A 10,377-nucleotide genomic window follows, 5' to 3' on the forward strand; every position below is an offset into this window, starting at 1 on the left:
TTTACTATATATAGCTTTCCTGTCATCTCGAACACTTGCCTGGGTGAGAGGTACCCACACATGGCAGAGAGAATCTGAGACGACGTGAGTGGCAGGGGACAGGGGTCGGGGATGCTATTATTCGGACAATGACCTTCATGTACAGAGAAACCAGCTTGGAACTTACCGTATCTTCTTGCAAACGCCATGCCCTGGGATATAAGATGCACCTTTATTTTGAAAGGCAGAAGGAAGGGAAAATAACAGCTCTTTCTTTGTAATAATTGGACACATCTACATGTCAAAGCAATAAATTCCAGCACATGTTGCACCAGTCTTTATTGCATCTGGACACACCATTTGAACATGCACTGGGGACTGCAGCATGTTGAGCCAGGCTGAAGCTACCCCTGCTGGCATGGCTTCTCCAAGGGCTGCTCCAATCTAGTCCAATGTGTTGTGGAGGGGCTGGCTGGGGCACAAGGGTGCTACAGTGTGGGGCTAGCCAGCCATATTGACGCCCCAAACTCATGCCCCAGCTAGCCCTATCGGCATCTACATGTGGGTTGCTGTGGAGTGAAAAACTTCACCATAAGATAGTATTTGTATTTACAAATGCTATCCTGCTGTGGAGTTAATTAGTTTACTCCTTCCTAATAGCACTGCACGTGTAGACATTGAGAAGTTTACTGCATAGCTAATTAGGCAACTGCAATAATGTGTACACTGGCACAGCCTCGTCACCATCTCCACCCGTGGCTGCAGCCAATACCCAATGCCTTTGAGGGAGGTTTAAGAGCACCCTGACACATGGAGCAGGACGAAGGAGATGGAGGAAACCAGCAAACCACGGGAATCTATGGTAGAAAGAATCATAATTCTCTAGACCTTTTGCAAATGCAGGCATTCGTATGTGTGTATTTAATAATAGTGGATCCAGCCCTTTGAACCCCTAAGTACAACAGGGGATGTGGAGGCAGGAGATGGAGAGAGTCTAGAAGCTACAACAACGAGACATGCAGCAGTACACCACAGGTAAGTACCAAGGGGCCCTTTGGGCATCAGAAGGGGGTGGGGGCACCAAAGGCACCATTCGGAGTGCTTGAGTGCCTTTGTACTAAAGCTTGGAGCATGGGGAACAAGCAGGAAGTACTCGCACTACCACTTGCAGATAATAACTTTAATTAAGTGGGGCTAATGGAAACCTGGTGGGACCCTACCCATGGCTGGGTGGTACACATTGAGGGCTACAGGTTGTACAGAAGGGACAGAGTAGGGAGGAAAGGGGGAGGGGTTGCTCTCTATGTAAAGGAGCATTATACATCTACCCTAATCAAAATGGGATCAGAGGAGGAGAAAGTTGATTCATAGATGTTAGGGTCGGAAGGGACCTCAATAGATCATCGAGTCCGACCCCCTGCATAGGCAGGAAAGAGGGCTGGGGCTAGGTGGACCCAGGTCCAACCTCCACTTGAAGACCCCCAGGGTAGGGGAGAGCACCACCTCCCTTGGGAGCCCGTTCCAGACCTTGGCCACTCTAACTGTGAAGAAGTTCTTCCTAATGTCCACGCATTATGGGTTAGGATACATGGAGATACATGGAGATTGTGGGGAAAGGGACTTGGTGGGAGGTGGGGGCCTGCTACAGACCACCACATCAAGAGGAAAAAGATAGACTTGCAATTCCTGAGACATCTTTCAGAAACCGTACGGTCTAGGGACGTGGTGTCATGGGGGACCTAAACTACCCCGACGTGCTGGGAGGAGCAGTCAGCCAAATCCAACCATTCGCATAGGTTGTTAACCTGCAGGCAGGACCTTCACCTAATGCAGGAGGTATACGGTCCCACTAGCAGAAATGCCTTACTGGACTTGGTGTTGGCTACAGGGGATGACCTGGTAGGGGAACTGCAGATTCGTGGTCACCTTGGGGACAGTGACCACCAATCAATCGAATTCACCATCTGGCACAGGGTGGGTAAGATAACTAGTAGGGTGGAAGTGCTTGATTTTAGGAAGGCTAACTTCAGTGTGCTCAGGAGTGTAGTCAATGATGCACTGCAGGATAGGAGCACTGGAAGATGGGAGTCCAGGAAGGGTGGTCGTTCCTAAATAAAGGAGGCGATCCTTCAGGCGCAGAGGGAGATGATCCCAGTATGAGGGAAAAGGGGGAAAGGAGCCAAAAAACTTCCTTGGCACAACAGGGAAATCCAGGGGAGCCTAAGGGCAAAAAAGAAGGCATATAGGTGGTAGAAACAGGGGGAAGCTACCAAGGAGGAGTATACCTACTTGGCCCGCACTTGCAGGGAAGCAGTTAGAAAAGCTAAAGCAACTACAAAGCTGAGGCTGGCAACACAAAATAAATACAACAAAAAGCCTTTTTTTTAGGTATGTAGGGAGTAAAAGGAAGATGCAGGGCAGCATAGGACCCCTTCTGAACAAAAAGGAGCAATTAGTGACAGGGAGCAGGGACAAGGCTGAGCTATTCAATGAGTTTTTTGCTTCGGTGTTCCTGAACAGGGGTCAAGATAAGTCTCCTAATGGGCTCTTAGACGGACATCAGAGGGACACCAGCCCACCAACTATCGACGCTGACTTATAGTTTCACAGTTTCATAGTGGGCAGGGTCGGAAGGGACCTGAGCAATTTTTTAACGGGCCCTGCAGGACAGGAAGGTGGGCTCTGCACAGCCCCGCGCAGCCTGTTATGTCCCCTGGCCGTGGGGGATCAGCAGCGCAGGCTGCTTTTCTCTGAGCCATGGGGGCTCGGAGAAACCGGAAGTGCCACAGTGGGTACTTCCGGTTTCACTTCATCTTACAAGCCAGCATGCCGGTTAGTGGAGCATGCCGGCTTGTAAGATGATGGTTAACGGAGCTTTTACTGTAGATGGGTCGGTATTGACCTGGAAGGATGTGGGCAGTGGGTCCCCCAGGGCTCGGTCCTTGGACCTGTACTGTTCAATATCTTCATCAGTGACTTGGATGTGGGTGTGAAGTGTACTCTGTCCAAGTTTGTGGATGATGCTAAATTGTGGGGTGAAGTTCACACCCCGGAGGGTAGGGAACGATTGCAGGCAGACCTGGACAGGTTAGAAAAGTGAGCGGTACACAATAGGATGCAGTACAACAAGGACAAGTGCAGAGTGCTGCTCCTAGGCCATAAAAATATCCAGCACATCTCCTGGCTGGGAAGTGACCCTCTCAGGAGCACAGACGCGGAAAGGGATCTCAGAGTCCTAGTGGACTCCAAGATGAACATGAGTTGTCAGTGTGACGAAATCACCAGCAAAGCTAACCACACTTTATCATGCATCAGCAGATACATGACAAATAGATCCAAGAAGGTGATACTCCCCCTCTATGGAGCATTGCCAGTGAAAGGTTTCATGGCTTTTATCCATGGGCAGTGGATGGGTGTTTGAGGCTGGCATGAGCTATGGGAACAGTGGGACACTGGTACTTCTGTTGGGCGGTTTCTGTCCTTCTCTTACAGCTCTACAAAGCTCCTTATTTGATGAAGAAATTGCTTACTTGGAACCCCCCCCTGCACATTAACAAAGCACTTTGGCAATGTGATTGCAGGCTGTGGACAGAAGCATAGCCTCTGGGGGGCCGTGAGATCCCTTTTAAAGGTGCTGCAGGGTGCTATGCCTTGTTACGGGGTGGATCCTCCATAGCATTCAGCAGAGAAACCCAGAGATTTGTCATAGGAATCCATGGTGTCTGGTGGTAGGGAATGGCCCAGATTCCAGGACTTGAGTCTCCTGTGCCTGGCACTGTCTAGAGACCCTCTGCCGCAGTGAGTTTAAGATTAAAGCAAAAATAAATATAACCATTGGAATGTGCACTCATTTCCTAGCTTTGGCATCTATGAATCTATGAACTTTTCTTGGTTCTCCGAAGCCATCTGTGAATCAGCCAAATGCAGCAGGGCAACAGGTATTCCCACGGTGTGTGTATTTCATCTGGGTGGATCCGGTCCTTCAAACCTTTCTTGGTTCTCCCAAGCCATCTGTGGGGCAGTGAAACGCAGCAGGGCAACAGGAGGGACAGGTGTGGGGGGGCAGGGGGAGGGGATGCTGGCATGAAATGACCAGGAGCTGGGGGCCAAGATGGGGCTGGAGCAGCTGCCAGGGGGGCCCCAGTGGCCAACAAAAGGGACATTAATCACCCAGAGCCATCCAGCTATTTCAGTGTCTTCACATAAGCCCCCTCTGCTCGCTTTCCTTCCAGACTCCCTCCTGACTACATGTGGCTCGGACAGAGTCCTTTCAGAGGGGCTGAGTGCGGGGGTCCCAGCTCCCCGGAGTGGGCCTGAGATTTGCCATGGGCCTCCAGACAGAGGGGAACTTTCCCAGTACGGTAAGACTCTCCCATTCTGATTATTCGCCCCTGCAGACACAGTGAGACAGCAGGCAGCCCAGGGGAACGAAACACACAGGGAGAAGTTAGGATATCCCCTCCCCAAGCCCTATATATAGCATTAGCTTGATCCCAGTGTGAAGGCCTTTAATTCAAAGCGCTGTTGCTTCTTTTTTCAGTCTAAGGCTCTGGGAGCATTGCCAGTGAAAGGTTTCATGGCTTTTATCCATGGGCAGTGGATGGGTGTTTGAGGCTGGCATGAGCTATGGGAACAGTGGGACACTGGTACTTCTGTTGGGCGGTTTCTGTCCTTCTCTTACAGCTCTACAAAGCTCCTTATTTGATGAAGAAATTGCTTACTTGGAACCCCCCCCTGCACATTAACAAAGCACTTTGGCAATGTGATTGCAGGCTGTGGACAGAAGCATAGCCTCTGGGGGGCCGTGAGATCCCTTTTAAAGGTGCTGCAGGGTGCTATGCCTTGTTACGGGGTGGATCCTCCATAGCATTCAGCAGAGAAACCCAGAGATTTGTCATAGGAATCCATGGTGTCTGGTGGTAGGGAATGGCCCAGATTCCAGGACTTGAGTCTCCTGTGCCTGGCACTGTCTAGAGACCCTCTGCCGCAGTGAGTTTAAGATTAAAGCAAAAATAAATATAACTATTGGAATGTGCACTCATTTCCTAGCTTTACACACACACACACACACACACACACACACACACACACACACACACACGTGTGTGCACGCATATGTATGTATGTATGTTAAAAACAACAAGAAGCTAGGCAAAAATAGTCAGAAGCTATTGCGTCTCTTACACACACACCATACAGGCATAAACCAGGCGCACACATACTCAGGCAGGCATTAAGTAAGTACTCACTCACTCACTCACTCACTCACATACACATCTACACACACATCACAGTATAAAGTAGACACAAACACACACATATGCACACTTATACACACAGAGGCAGGCAGAAATAAACCCAGGGTGCTTATGCACGTGTATACCCCCCCACCCCCAGGCATCTGGGTCACAGACTCTCACACTCCCACACACAGAGGCAAAAACCAGGTATGCACACACTCAGGTGGACATAAACTAGGCGCACATGTGCATACATGCATGCACATTCACAGGCATTCATGAACCGCACACAAACATACAGGCATAGAGGCATAAACCAGGCATACACACACATATATATTCAGGCAGGCATCAACCAGACACAAACACATGCACACGCACACACATGAGAACACACACACACATGCACACATACACACACAAGCATAAACTAGACAAACACACACAGACATACACAGAGGCAGGCAGAAATAAACCCCAGGCACATGTGCGCATGCACACCCCCCCCCGCCCGGGGACAGGCATCCTACATCAGCTGCCAGCTCCTACACCAAGGTTGCCATGATTGGACTAAGTTTGGGCTAACAGACACCATGAGTAAAACCAGATTAGCTTTATTCCCTTGCAGCCAGGTGATGGGAGTGGCCAAAAGGCAGCTGCAAGGTTACACAAATCCAGTCTCCCTCCAGTTTGTGTATCTTCATACATACACAATCCAATCAGAAGATAATGCACCGTTAGTTATATCAGTGCATTCCCTAAACCCTTCAACTCAGCATTATGAATGGACCTCGCAAGTCATCTTGTCCAGCCCCCTGCTCAAGACAAAGTCCTCCCTGATGAAAGCCATCCCAACCAAGGGGTTGGCCAGCCTCCTTGTGACACTTCCAGGGATGGAGACTCTACAACTTCTCCAGGCAGCCTGTGCTGGTGCATGACCAGCCTCATAGTCAGAAAGACCCTCCTCATCTCCGACATAAATTTCCCCTGTTGAAGCTTGAGGCTGTTTCTTAGTCCTGTCCTGTCCAGCCACAGGGAAAAGCCCATCTCCATCCTCTCCATAATCACCTTTCAGGAAGTTGAGGATGCTACCAAAAATCTCCTCAGTCTTCTCTTCTCCAGACAAAATGACCCTAGTTCTTTGAGCCTTTCCTTAATCAAAGTCATACTTCCCAGGCTTCTGATCATTTGTGATGCTCTCCACTGGACTCTTTCCAATCTGTTCTTGAAGTATGGGGCCCAAAGCTGGACACAGGACTCTGTAGAAGAAAAATACAGGCTTATTATAGCTATTTGACATGAGTAGCATACTCCCAGAATCCTCTGGATGAACCCTAGATTGGCTCAGATAGCTGCTGTGCAGTTTTGCACTTAGACCTGGAAATTTAGCAGAACAAAAAGATAGTAAAAAAACAAAAGTTGGGTCAGAAAGTCCCAGTAAAAGGAAAACAAGAAGAAACCAGCCTTGGGAAATAAAAAACAGCCAAGCTTGTGGTGTCTAGGGTGGCGACTGCAGCTGTAAATATTGCTTAAAAAATAAAATAAAGGCAAAGACCATACAATGAAAATACAATAAAAGAGATACTTATAACATCTGTACACTTTGCTTAAGCTGGCAATAAAAAAGTATTTCCCTATTGGACCTCCCTATTGGCCAGGACAAGATCCAAGATAGAGGATCCCCTAGTTGTACCCTCAGCCTTCTGGACCAGGAGGTTGGCCTGCATACAAGTTAAGTACCGGTTCAATATTTTACGTTTGGCTGCACTGTTCTTCCAGCAGATGTTCACAAACTGGAAGTCTCCCATCAGTACCACCCCATAACTTTTGGATAGGTGTCTCCTCCTTGAAGACTGCCTCATCCAGCTCCTCTTTCTGATTCGGTGGCCTATAATAAATGCCCCACCCCCATTATATCTGGGCTGCATCATTCACCTTTCATCTTCACCCAAATGCATTCTGTTTTGCTGTCTTCTTCCTCCTGAACCAGGGAACAAGTGCATGTTTCTGACATACAAGGCAACAATCCCACCTGTTCTCCCACCCCATCCTTCCAAAACAGCCCATCGGGATAGCCACGCTAGCCAAAGGAATTGGCAGCATCACATGGCAAACCCTGACACATGATGACAAAGGACAGCATCTGTGGCACAAAGGATGCTATGCAACGTGAACAGCACATGCCCCCGGCAGCTGGGGGAGCACAGCAGCGGCAGGAGCGTGGTGGCGGCAGCGGGAGTGTGGCAGCAGTAAGCGGGCGAGCTCCTGCAGACACTGCTGGCACTGTTGGGGACTGAGGGTTGGTGACCACCTGCAGCTGCTGCTGGCAACGTTGGCAGTGGGCAGTGGGTATCATGAACCATCCGCAGAGGCCGCTGGCAGTGTTGGCAGTAGGGTGGTGAGTGGTGACCACCTGCAGGTGCCACCAACAGTGTCAGTAGTGCCTTTTTGTAGGGGGTGCAGCACCATGCTCAGGGGGTGCACATGCATCCGTGTGCACCCACTACGTGTCACCCCTGCTATGCAATGTGCCAGAGGTGGAAGGAGGAGAGACAAGAGCCCTGTCACTGCCCTACCCCTGCTGTCACAGCCAAGCAGCTGTTCCACAGACACTCAGGATCCCTGGAACGGCCCCTGCACCAGGGCAGTCAGACCTGGGGAGAGAGCCCCTGCTTGACCTCAGGTGTAATGATTGGTCTGACCCTGAGAGGAAGAGCAAGGCCCTCCAGCTGGAAACCGTGGGGTTTTCTGGCACCTAAGGAGCATGAGCATGTGCCAGACAAACACTTCCAAAGGCTGACACCTCAGAGAAAGGCAAACAAGCACATTCAGAGCTCCCAGATCATTAAGCATCTCCCTGTGATGGGCAAGGAAGCCATCACCCTAAAGTGGAGCAGTCATGTACTCAGGGAGTTCAAAGGTTCAAGAGTTCAAGGATAGCTTATTGCATTGCAGTTTTTGCTGACCTACTTTTGTAACCCCCGCTTGTGGAAAAGTACCAGGTTTAGTGGAAAATGTGCAGATGTGGGTTTGGTGTTACCTTATATGGAAATGTTGTTTACCGCTGATGCCTTGCCTTTTTGTAAAGAGTATAAAAGAACGCCCCGCCTTTTAGTTGGGGCCATTTTGCCTCCTTGTTGGCTTATGGTCTTTGCTGGAGCAAATAAACTGCAGGAAGCCTTTACCCGTGTTGCCTGGTTCCTTTGCGGCTAGACAACGAACTTCAGGGAGTTTTCTCCCACAACAATTTAGCGACCCAGGTGGGACCCATCTAGCTTGGAGCCTTTGGAGACCTCCACCCCTCGACACCCCAGCGCGCACCAGGTGAGTTCACCTATTTGGGTCAGTCTCGGGAGGTGGATGGTCCCCTTGGGACCAATAAGGTGGGATCCTCAAATCGGGTAAAGGAACGGTACCGGGATGTACCTCAGGTCAGTATATTTCTGGTTTTCTGGTTATTCCTCTAGAGGATTTTTGTAGCAGTCTAAGGGTATCCGTCTGCTTCTTAAAAGCTGATAGAGTGGCAGCCTGGCTGAAAGGCGAAAGACACGGATATGAGGTAGAAGTACTGTCATAACGGCCAGCGACTAGGGTCTCAGACTCAAGACGCCCCTCCTCACGGAGAAAGCCAGTAGGGTCCAAGAATACCAGCTGTTGTACGTATACGAGACAGTCTTTAGGCAGATAGAATTCAGGAAATAAGACTGCTTATAACTGAATATTAACATGGGTTCCGGTCAAGGAAAGGTTATTCCTGATTCTCCCCTTGATTATATGATTAAAAATTGGACACATCTGGAGGGTCGGGCAGGGTTATCCAAGACCCATATGGCAAAACTTTGTTTAACTAACTGGACATTGTATACGTCCCAGCTGGATTCGGGAAGACAATGGCCAGAAAACGGATCATTTGACCCGACTCGTTTAACTGCCTTGCGAAAAAACTTGGAGAACCTCCGGCCCGGTCAAATGGACTATTGGTTTCTGTGGGACAATGCTGCTACCAAACGATCTAAACAAATGTCCCTTATTACCTCCCCGCTTTTAGCTCCTCTACAATGTTCCAAACCCTCTGCTCCGCCCTCTTATTCAGAAGATGACTATAGGCCTATGTCCCGACCTCCCAGCCCTGCCCCAGAAAAAACTTGGAGAACCTCCGGCCCGGTCAAATGGACTATTGGTTTCTGTGGGACAATGCTGCTACCAAACGATCTAAACAAATGTCCCTTATTACCTCCCCGCTTTTAGCTCCTCTACAATGTTCCAAACCCTCTGCTCCGCCCTCTTATTCAGAAGATGACTATAGGCCTATGTCCCGACCTCCCAGCCCTGCCCCACCGTTAATCCCACCTGATCTGTTCATTCCTGCGCTGGCAGGGGACTCGGGAAATCATGGGGAGGCGCCACCCTGACCGCCTCCTGGCGACCGCCCAAGTCCTGAGCCTGTAGAGGGATCAAGGCATCCCTCTCTGGACTCAACCTCCCCGAACACTGATTTAACTCCCATAGCTAATCGTACCCGACAACGAGTACCTAACCCTAGCCTTCTGGCTCCCCTAAGAGAGTACCCAGTACCTGGTGATAATGGCCAAGTTATCAGTCACTGGACACATACTCCGTTCACCACCACTGACCTCTTAAATTGGCAAGGAAATACTCCCAGACTTAGAGACGATCCAGAAATAGTCCTAAGGCGTTTTAAAACTATCTTCATGACCCATCATCCCTCGTGGTCAGACAACATGCAACTTCTCGAAAGCCTCTTAACCTCAGACGAGAAAACCCAAGTACTGCGCCATGCTGACCAATTTCTAGCTGATCAACAGCATCAAAACCACCCCTTGCCTAATGGTGTACCTAGGCAAGTACCAAATTGGAATTACAACAAGGAAGAAGGGAAAAATGCAATACGAATGCTAAAGGAAAGTATCTTAGAAGGACTAAAAAAGGCAGGAGATAAAACTGCAAATTGGTCCAAGGTGACAGGTGTTGTTCAGGGTCCAGAAGAACACCCTTCAGACTACTTTGAAAGACTCTGTAAAACTATGTGCCAACATGGAAACATGGACCCCGAGTCACCTGCCACTTTGCCTGTGTTAAGACTTGTATTTATAAGTCAGGCAAGCGAAGATATTAGAAAGAAACTCCAACATAACAC

General features: G+C 49.4%; 1 long non-coding RNA gene across 1 annotated transcript in view; it reads right to left on the reverse strand.

Moving 5' to 3' along the window:
- Positions 1–5,828: 5,828 nt before the first annotated feature.
- Positions 5,829–10,377, reverse strand: part of LOC112548911 — a 16,600-nt gene continuing 12,051 nt past the window's right edge. Inside the window, exon 3 of the long non-coding RNA XR_003092407.1 lies at positions 5,829–6,478. This is a non-coding gene — a long non-coding RNA (uncharacterized LOC112548911). The remainder of the gene's footprint in view (positions 6,479–10,377) is intronic.

Source organism: Alligator sinensis, unplaced genomic scaffold (genome assembly GCF_000455745.1).
Source record: "Alligator sinensis unplaced genomic scaffold, ASM45574v1 scaffold2172_1, whole genome shotgun sequence".
Classification (NCBI taxonomy): Eukaryota; Metazoa; Chordata; order Crocodylia; family Alligatoridae; genus Alligator; species Alligator sinensis.